The sequence below is a fragment of the Scyliorhinus torazame genome, chromosome 14, assembly GCF_047496885.1.
Source record: "Scyliorhinus torazame isolate Kashiwa2021f chromosome 14, sScyTor2.1, whole genome shotgun sequence".
Classification (NCBI taxonomy): domain Eukaryota; kingdom Metazoa; phylum Chordata; class Chondrichthyes; order Carcharhiniformes; family Scyliorhinidae; genus Scyliorhinus; species Scyliorhinus torazame.
This window is the reverse complement of record NC_092720.1, coordinates 189636326-189644677: the sequence shown is the minus strand read 5'-3', so window position 1 is coordinate 189644677 and position 8352 is coordinate 189636326.

Here is an 8352-nt window from a genome sequence, read left to right as displayed (position 1 = left end):
AGACCTGGCTTTCGGACATGGCAGGCTTCCTCTGCCTGGGAAAAATTAAGTTTGCCATGAGAGGGTCTCTGTTAGGGTTCGCCGGGAGGTGGCAACCATTCGTCGACTTCCTCGCAGAGAATTAAACGTCAGCAGAAGGGGGGGGGGGGTTAGGTTAGTGTAGCGTAGGGGAGTAAGTAATGACAGGACCTGCGGGGGAGAGTGGCGGAATTTGCACCATGTATGTATTATTTTTCTTTACTTGTTATTTATATTGTGGATTTTGTTGCTGTTAAACTGCCAAAGAAAATACCTCAATAAAACGTTTATTAAAAATAAAGAAACATGCAAGGAAGCGACGCTACAACACTGTAGAGGCCATTTGGTCTGCTGTGTCCATGCCAGCTCTCTGCAAAAGCAGTTCACCTGGTCCCTCTTCCCCTGCGTTTCCCCGCAGCCCTGACTCTCTACTTCTCTTCCGAAAGCCTCGATGGAACCTGACCACCATCACCACCACACCGCACTCTCCGGCAGCGCGTTCCAGATCCTAACCACTCGATTTGTTTTTTTTAAAAAAAAGGATGTTTTTCCTCAAGTTGCCATCGCTTCTTTTGCCAGTCACCTTAAATCAGTGTCCTCAGCTACAGGATATTTCCGTCGGTGGAACAGTTCTTCCCTATCCGCATGATTTAGAAAATAAAGAAGCGGGCCACCTTTCCTCACTCCAATGGGCCCTCACTCCAATGAGCCCTGAAATACTTTGAAGCAAATTGAACGCTTTTGGAAGACTGCCGTGTAGGAATGTCGAGAGCCAATTTAAGCACAGCAAGATCTCATAGAATTTACAGTACAGAAGGAGGCTATTCGGCCCATCGGGTCTGCACCTGCTCTTGGAAAGAGGACCCTACCCAGGTCCACATCTCCACCCTATCCCCATAACCCAGTAACCCCACACAACACTAAGGGCAATTTTGGGCACTAAGGGCAATTTATCACAGCCAATCCACCTAACTTGCACATCTTTGGACTGTGGGAGGAAACCGGAGCACCCGGAGGAAACCCACGCACACACTGGGAGAACGTGCAGACTCCGCACAGACAGTGACCCAAGCCGGGAATCGAACCCGGGACCCTGGAGCTGTGAAGCAATTGTGCTGACCACTATGCTGTCCTGAGGTTACATCGGCACATGGCCATTCCTCAATTTCTCAGTTCTGCCACAGTCCTTCTGCTTTCGCAAACTCCTCCGCTGCTTCCGCCGTTCCAAAATAAAAGTCCCTGAGCTTGTAAGTCACCCTCAGCTTCGCTGGATATACAATGCCGCACTGCACCTTGCTAATATACAGTGCCCTCTTCACCCGGTTGAAGGCAACCCGCCTCCTTGCCAGCTCCACCGTAAAGTCCTGGTATACACGGATACCAGCTCCAGCCCACTGCACCACCCGCTTCTGCTTGGCCCAGCTCAGGACCTTCTCCTTCACACTGTACCTACGGAAGCACAGAGTCACTGCCCTTGGCGGCTCACTTGCCTTTGGTACAAGCCTCCACGACCGATGAGCCCGATCCAGTTCATATCGGGAGGGATCCTCCCCCTCCCCCAGTAGTTTCGCCAGCATCGCGGCAAAATACTCAATCGGCCTCGGTCCTTCAACTCCTTCGGGCAGCCCCACGATCCTCAAATTCTGTCGCCTGGATCTGTTTTCCAGGTCTTCCATTTTTCCTCGCAGATCCTTGTTAGTATCCATCACCTTCCGCATCTCCTTCCCCATCGAGGCAAGTTGATCACCGTGCTGCAATAACGTCTCCTCCACTTCCTTCAGCGCCTCCCCTTGCTCCCGCACCTCCGCCACTGCGCTCGCCACCGTCGTCATCACCGGGGAAAAAGACACCCTAGGCCTCAAGGAGGCACGGGCACTTGCAGGTTCCCTGGATGTGGCCTCCAGAAACGCCCGCGCTTACGTTCCCGACCGTGCGGCAGCCCAGTGGGCAGTGTGAAACCCCTCCGCAGCCGACCCCAAGACATCCCCCCCCCCCCTCCCCACAAGCTTGTGCTGCAAGGCGGCCTGGCAACACCGGGGGGGCCCGCTGCTGCTTTTGCGGGCAGGCCAAGCACCCCCGGCAGCGCTGCCCGGCCCCGATCGCGGGCCAGACACTATCGGAGGATCCCCCCGGGGACGGACCCCCCCTCCCATCCCGCCCACAGGCCGCCCCCCCAACCCTTCGCGCAGAGTTCCCGCCGGCAGCGACCAAGTGTGGCCGGGCGCCGGCGGGGACTTGGCTTTTCCCGCGCAGCCGGCATCCGGGCCGGAGAATCGGCGGCATGGCCTCGTACAGCGGCCCCCGGCCGGCGCCGAGCCAAACGCGCCGGCCCAAATGGCTCCGATTCTCCGCACCTCTGAGAATCGCGCGCCGGCGTCGGGACGCGGTTGTGCCGATCGCGCCCCCGTTCTCCCCCACCACTCTGTCCAGACCCCTTTTCATTTCCAATACCTCTATCAGATCTCCCCTCTGCCTCCAAGGACAACAGGCCCAGCTTCTCCAAACTCGGTCAGATCTGCGGTCAGTGGGTTTAAGTGGGTGGTGAATGGGGCGCGTGCTTGCCGCTCCTTGCGGCCGTATTCGCTGCAAGTTAACCCTTGCAGGCAGTCTTATCAGGGAGGTTTGTCCCGGGCTAAGATTCGATCCCGAGCTGGCATGAGGAAAATCAGAGTCGGCCAACTGAGGCCATTCACCCCCTTTCTGCCTTTGGGACCTCGCTGTGCAAAATGGCTGCCGCTTTTTCCCTGCTCTGTCGGGGTAGATGCCGTCTTCAGTTTTAACATGTCATTTCAAAGACCGGCACCTCCTGATAGTACAGCGCTGCCTCCGGACCAACACTGGGAGCATCGCAGCCTGGATTATGGAGGGGAATTATTTCCGGTGTCCAGCTTAATATTTATCCCTCAACCCCAACATCACCTAAAAAAGGGAGACCCTGGTCCTTGGCACATTGTTGTTTGTGGGATCGCGCTGTGCGCACATCGGCTGCCATGTTTCCGACGTTACAATCGTCGCTACACTTTTTGAAAGTAAGAAACACCTTGGGACGACGCTTAGGGAAGGAGCTGGCATGAGCCACTTGGGCTGAATGGCCTGTGTCTGCCCTGCAAATCCTGCGTGGAGCCTGAGACGATTTGTGAAGTCCCGACACCAATTCAAAGATTGTGGGCGGAATTCTCCCACCTGGGACTAAGTGCCGGAGTGGGGATGGGGACGGAGGAGTGTTTCCTGCAGTGGAGGGGAACCACGCCGTGTCTTCCAGCCCCGGCCGAATTAATTAGGCAGTCAGGCGTTCATTGCCGTATTCCGCGGTGGGACAAACTTGCTTGCTCGCATCCCGCCGTCATTCCGGGAGCCATATTTTAAAAGCGCCCAACATCGCTGACATCTTTGAAGAAAGAGAATGAACCTCCTGAAGAAAGAAGATGGATTTCCAGGGACACTGTGACTGGAAGATGGACCCCCTCGAAGACACGGGAATTAGTTTGCCAGCATCCAGCCGGTTTCCCGATCTACCATGGCGGGCACAAGGGGAAGATCCCGTGGGAAAGTCGCACAGGCGTAAAATCGATTTTTGGGCCTCTCGCCGAATTCTCTCCCCTCCTGCCTGTTGCCCCGCCCTTGAACCCACCGGCGGAGGGGTGGGGGGGGGGGTGGGGGGGGTCTTGGGCAAATTCTGCGCTGAGAGTTTGAGATTCTTTCTCAAGCCTGTTAGCGGGGAGACAGCCACAAAGGATCTAGCGACCCCTGGAGAAGGTGCAAAATAACAGATTTGCAAGGATGATACCGGAACTAGCAGGTTGCATGAGTAAGGAGCGACTGAATATGCTGTGACCCTCACAAAAGAGATGGCTGAAGGTTGATCTGACAGACGCTGTTCAAAATGATGAAGGGATCCAACAGGGTAGACATCGAGAAGATGTTTCTCACTTGTGGGGGGAGTTCTTTTTTTATTCTTTCATGGTATGTAGGCTTCTCATTTATTGCCCGTCCCCAATTGCCCTTGAACCCAGTGGCTCGCTCGGTTGTTTTCAGAGGGTAGTTAAGAGTCGACCACATTGCTGTGCACCTGATGTCACATGTAGGCCAGACAGGGTAAGGATGGCAGATTTCCTTCCCTCGGGACATGAGTAAAGCCGATGGAGTTTTCTTTTAACAGGAATTGACAGTGGTTTGATGGTCATCATTACACTTCCAAATTTTTTCTTTTTTTTTTTTGTTACTCCAATTTTCTTTTTACATTTTCCCAATTAAGGGGCAATTTCATAGAATTTACAGTGCAGAAGGAGGCCATTCGGCCCATCAAGTCTGCACCGGCTCTTGGAAAGAGCACCCTACCCAAGGTCAACACCTCCACCCTATCCCCATAACCCAGTAACCCCACCCAACACTAAGGGCATTTTTGGACACTAAGGGCAATTTATCATGGCCAATCCACCTAACCTGCACATCTTTGGACTGTGGGAGGAAACCGGAGCACCCGGAGGAAACCTACGCACACGGGGAGGATGTGCATACTCCGCACAGACAGAGACCCAAGCTGGAATCGAACCTGGGACCCTGGAGCTGTGAAGCAATTGTGCTATCCACAATGCTACCGTGCTGCCCAAATTTAGCGTGGCCAATTCACCTACCCTGCACACCTTTTGAGTTGTGGGGGTGAGACACACACACACGCGGAGAGTGTGCAAACTCCACACTGTCCCGGGACCGGGAACGAACCTGGGACCTCGGCATCGTGAGGCAGCAGTGCTAACCACTACGCCACCGCCTCCCTCCATGATTAGGGGTCTTAAATATAATATTGTCACTAATGGATCCTATTGGGAGTTCAGGAGAAACCCTTTTACCCAGAGAGTGTGTAACTCGTTACCACACACAGCAGCTGAGGCAAATCCTCTTGGCGCATTCGAAGGGCAAGGTAGATAGGTCGAGAAAGGGAGTGAAGGTGAGATGAAGGAGGAGGCAAGAGGTCTCGTGTGGAGCACAGAGGCGAGCTGTGCCGTTCTGTCCCGTCTTGACGTTAAATTTAGCAAATGGGGGTTGCGTAGGGTGGGAACAAAAATTATCCACACCTCACCCGGGGGACGTATCACAGGCGATGGGGATCAGCCTCACTCTTTGGAGGGCCCGGTCAGACCTTAATGCCTGTTTAACACTCGGGCGGCAAGTGGACAGTCTGTATCTCTTCCCTCGTCCCCCCGCCTCACCTCATCGTGTCCAGTTGGCTGGTTAAGCACCCTGCACGGTTGACTTGAGATTTAAAGGGACAAATTTCTAATTTAAGTCAGGGGGGGGGGGGGGGGGCGGGATAGTAAATTTCTGTGGCGACCATCAAGGGAATGTCAGGCTTGGAGAGAAGAGGCTTGAGAAAGCCGAGATACAGTGAATGAGAAGGGTAATTCATATCCGTAATGAAATGAAATGAAAATCGCTTATTGTCACGAGTAGGTTTCAATGAAGTTACTGTGAAAAGCCCCTAGTCGCCACATTCCGGCACCTGTTCGGGGAGGCTGGTACGGGAATGCACCGAGAGCTGCCAGTCGAGGCTTGGTTTGCTGCGTTCTGGCCTCTTGGCAGCATTAATTCCTGCAGTCTCCATTGACGCGGGGAGGAAGGCTCGCTTGCACCTGCCAGGAGCTGGATTAATGTGAGCAGTTGGGAGATGAGTTGCTAAGGCGACCTGCTATCTGGCTCGCCCGACTCTCTGGAGATTAGAGGCCGGTCGGGCTCTGCCTGGAGACAAGTACATCTCGCTCCTTCTCTCCCCAAGAAGTGTTTGCACGTATGAAAACAGAAGAGGAATTGTCAGACGGAGAGTCAGCCCCGTCAACACGCCCTCCGGGGCTCGTTTCCACACGTACTGCTGAAGGGGCTGGCTGGAAAGTGCTCAATTCCCGGTCCAAATGAGCGGGGTCCTACCGTGGCCACGCCGGCCTGAATTTTGGGGCTGGGGTGCCGATATGAAAGCGGGGTCCTTCCCAGCCCTGATATGCTTTGTCAAGACAATCCCCAATGGCATGGCACAAGAAGAGTCCATTCATCAGTCCGTGCTGGCATTGACGCTTGTCTCGAGCCTCCCCCCACCCCCCATTTTCCTTCTTCATAAACTGACATAGAATCCCTACAGTGCAGAAGGCCATTCGACCCATCGAGTCTACACCGACCCTCCGAAAGAGCACTCTACCCAGGTCCACTCCCCCATCCATCCTGCCCTATCCCTGTAATCCAACCTGCACCATTACTGGACAGTAAGGGGCAATTTAGCATGGCCAATACACCTATCCTCGCAACCCACTATTCCCTTCTCGCTCATACGTTTGTCTAGACTCCCCTTAATGTATCGATTCTATTCGCTTCAGCAACTCCGTGTTGGCAAGTCCCACGTTCTCACCACTCTTTTGGGTAAAGAGGATACTTTGGAATTTCCAAAAGGGCTTATAGTTAACTATTTCATAGCGATGGCCTCTAGTTCTGCTCTTTCCCACACGAGAAAACATTTTTTTCTTTAGCCTCTCTGTCAAAAGCTTTCATACCTTTTGAAAAAATTAATTTGGAGTACCCAATTAATTTTTTTCCAATTAAGGGGCAATTTAGCGTGGCCAATCCACCTAACCTGCACATCTTTTGGGTTGTGGGGACGAAACCCACGCAAACACGGGGAGAATGTGCAAACTCCACACAGACAGTGACCCAGAGCCAGGATCGAACCTGGGACCTCGGCGCCATGAGGCAGCAATACTAACCACTGCACCATCGTGCTGCCCCGCTTTCACATCTTTTAAGACCTCGATTAGGTCAACGATCAGTCTTCCTTATTCAAGAGCGACCCAACCTCTCCATCCTTTCCTGATATATACACATGTTGCTGGTATCATTAGGGGGAGTGTGCAGCAGGTCAGGATCACTGTGAAGCAGACCGGGAGTGCACTGTGAGGAGACTGCGAGGAGTGTGCAGCAGGACAGGATCACTGTGACGCAGACCGGGAGTGCACTGTGAGGAGACTGCGAGGAGTGTGCAGCAGGACAGGATCACTGTGAAGCAGACCGGGAGTGCACTGTGAGGAGACTGCGAGGAGTGTGCAGCAGGACAGGATCACTGTGAAGCAGACCGGGAGGAGTGTGCAGCAGGTCAAGATCACTGTGAGGCAGACCGGGAGTGCACTGTGAGGAGACTGCGAGGAGTGTGCAGCAGGACAGGATCACTGTGAAGCAGACCGGGAGTGCACTGTGAGGAGACTGCGAGGAGTGTGCAGCAGGACAGGATCACTGTGAGGCAGACCGGGAGTGCACTGTGAGGAGACTGCGAGGAGTGTGCAGCAGGACAGGATCACTGTGAGGCAGACTGGGAGGAGTTTGCACTGTGAGGAGTGTGCAGCAGGACAGGATCACTGTGAGGCAGACTGGGAGGAGTTTGCACTGTGAGGAGTGTGCAGCAGGAGAGGATCACTGTGAGGCAGACCGGAAGGAATGTGCAGCAGGTCAAGATCATTGTGAGGCAGACTGGGAGGTGTGCGCAGCAGATGAGGATCACTTTGGGACAGACCGGGAGGAGTGTGCAGGTCAGGTTCACTGTGAGGAGACCGGGAGGAGTGTGCACTGTGAGGAGACCGGGAGGAGTGTGCAGGTCAGGTTCACTGTGAGGAGACCGGGAGGAGTGTGCACTGTGAGGAGACCGGGAGGAGTGTGCACTGTGAGGCAGACCGGTCGGAGTGTGCACTGTGAGGAGACCGGGAGGAGTGTGCACTGTGAGACCGGTCGGAGTGTGCACTGTGAGGAGACCGGGAGGAGTGTGCACTGTGAGACCGGGAGGAGTGTGCACTGTGAGGAGACCGGGAGGAGTGTGCACTGTGAGGAGACCGGGAGGAGTGTGCACTGTGAGGAGACCAGGAGGAATGTGCACTGTGAGGAGACCAGGAGGAATGTGCACTGTGAGGAGACCGGGAGGAGTGTGCACTGTGAGGAGACCGGGAGGAGTGTGCACTGTGAGACCGGGAGGAGTGTGCACTGTGAGGAGACCGGGAGGAGTGTGCACTGTGAGGAGACCGGGAGGAGTGTGCACTGTGAGGAGACCGGGAGGAGTGTGCACTGTGAGGAGACCGGGAGGAGTGTGCACTGTGAGACCGGGAGGAGTGTGCACTGTGAGGAGACCGGGAGGAGTGTGCACTGTGAGGAGACCGGGAGGAGTGTGCACTGTGAGGAGACCGGGAGGAGTGTGCACTGTGAGACCGGGAGGAGTGTGCACTGTGAGGAGACCGGGAGGAGTGTGCACTGTGAGACCGGGAGGAGTGTGCACTGTGAGGAGACCGGGAGGAGTGTGCAGGTCAGGTTCAC